The following is a 2,604-nucleotide window of genomic DNA, read 5'->3' as shown; positions in this document are numbered from 1 at the left end:
GTCTCTATCTGTTGCCAAATTGTAATTTCCAAGTGCTTAGTACAGTGCTTTGCATGTAGTAAGCGCTCAATAAACATGATTGAATGAATGAATGACGTTTCTTAGGCCTGTATGTTCCAGTGATTTGTAGCTTACAGTGTAGAGGAGGGTATAGGGTTGCTTGCTGCTCCCATTAAAGTCTCAGAGATATTCTGTCTTGTGAATGTAGAGCTCTTCCTGTCAACAATCTTGCAGGGTACGGGGAAGAGAGTGGATGGCTCAACACAAACCATCCCCATCGCTGTCAAGCAACTCCAGCTCAGATCCCTACTTTTCCACTGGTGTTTGAGCAATGCTCACTCAGAGACGCAGAGGGATAGAAAAGTTACACAACTTGGAATTTCATGGTTAGGAGATTCTCAGTGGCATCCACACTAATGCTTACAATCACACCCACACCGGAATCATCTTCCAGAGAACAGCTCTATATATTGTTCAAGCATAAGGCCACATATATCTTCTACCCCATTCACCGACAGAAATTCGGGGATTCTAGCTATCCAGTATGTATTTAAGAAACATCGGGAGTTGTCTTGACTGAATATACAAAACTGTGATTATTTGGATCTCTTACAATGGAAACAGTATCATGATAAGTCTGTGTTTCTCTAATCCACAGCAGATAGTCACACAACATGAGAAATTAAACTATTTGTTTTGTCTGCCAAAAGTAACTCAGGATTCTTTAGCTTGAACTAGCATCCTTCCAGCAGCGGCATTTCCTAAAAGCAATGGCTTTCTACTGTTTCTATAGAGGAACTGGAAATTGAAAAGCCTCCTTCAGAGACTACATTTCCCAGAGGGCAAAGGCGAGTTCCTTTCTCTAGGCAAGAATATGAAATAGGAATGCCCCCCAGAAGTCATTTCTCTGAATTCTCTGGAGCAGGAGGTTTTAAATTATCTCCTTTAGACATTTTTTTTGGTACTGGTAAAGTTTTGACTTCATCTTTGCTGTCTTTGCTCCTGGGAACAGGTCTTTCAGGAGAGCCAACCATATGTGGAACATTTAATCTGTTTTTATAATGGGTAATATTTTCTGGAAAGCTTGGGCTAGGAAAATGAAATGTTGCGCTTTCTGTGAATCCCTCCTTTTTCCCTGTTTTTTTTAATGCTACCAGTTAAGTGCTTACTATTTGCTACACACTGTACAAAGTGCTGGGGTAGATACAAACTAATCAGGTTAGACACAGTCCATGTGTCAAATCGGGCTCACAGTCTTTATCCCCATTTTATGGCTGAGGTAACTAAGGCACAGAGAAGTTCTGTGACTTGACCAAGGTCATACAGCAGACAAGTGGCAGAGCCGGGATTAGAACCAGGTTCTTTTGACTTCCAGACGTGTGCTTTGTCCACTAGGCTATGCTAATAAATGAGACAGATCAATCAATCAATCAGTTGTATTTATTGAGCACTTAATATGCACAGAGCACTGTACTAAGCACTTGGGAGAGCACAATAAAAGAGAACTAGCAGACACATTCTCTGCCCATAATGAGCTTCCAGGCTTGCCCCTAGCCAAATGAAAAGTGATCAAGTATGTAGAATGGACAAAGATAACCATGGCTAATAAATATTAACATGTATTAATAGCATAATAATGGTTTTATTTGTTAAGCATGTCCTATGAGTCAAGCACTGTGCCAAGCATTGGGATAGATTCAATATAATCAGATTGGACACAATCCCTGTCCCACATGGCCCTCACGGTCTATAGATATAAAAAATGGTCTAAATGATATACAATGTAAGGTTATAATAATGATGGCATTTATTAAGTGCTTACTATGTGCAAAACACTAAGCACTGGGGAGGTTACAAGGTGATCAGGTTGTCCCACGGGGGGCTCACAGTCTTAATCCCCATTTAACAGATGAGGTAACTGAGGCACAGAGACGTGAAGTGACTTGCCCATAGTCACACAGCTGACAACTGGCAGAGCTGGGATCTGAACCTATGACCTCTGACTCCAAAGCCCGTGCTCTTCCCACTGAGCCACTCTGCTTCTCAGTATATAAATAACTGCATATATACCAATATACCTATTCCTAATTTAATTGTACATAAATTCATATGTAGTTAATTTAGTAGTTGTGGCTCTGTGTTATCACAGCAGACAGAATTGTCTTTTTTTGTAATTATAATAATAATAACAATGATTGTGATGTTTTTTATGTGCTTACTCTGTTCCAGGACTGTATTAAGTGCTGGGGTAATTAAAAAATAATTGGGTTGGACATTGTCCTGGTCTCACATAGGGCTCTTAATCCCCATTTTAGAGATGGGGGAACTGAGGCCCAGAGAAGTGAAATCAATCAATCAATCAATCATATTTATTGAGCGCTTACTGTGTGCAGAGCACTGTACTAAGCACTTGGGAAGTACAAGTTGGCAACATATAGAGATAGTCCTTACCCAACAGTGGGCTCACAGTCTAGAAGGGGGAGACAGAGAACAAAACCAAACATATTAATAAAATAAAATAACCAGGGGCTCTGGGGAGGTCATTTTTAGGAGCTCAAAAAGGGGTCTGGTTAACAACCCAAATTCCGGAATTTGGAAATGACT

Source organism: Tachyglossus aculeatus, chromosome X1 (assembly GCF_015852505.1).
Source record: "Tachyglossus aculeatus isolate mTacAcu1 chromosome X1, mTacAcu1.pri, whole genome shotgun sequence".
Taxonomy (NCBI): Eukaryota; Metazoa; Chordata; class Mammalia; order Monotremata; family Tachyglossidae; genus Tachyglossus; species Tachyglossus aculeatus.
This window is presented reverse-complemented; position numbering follows the sequence as displayed.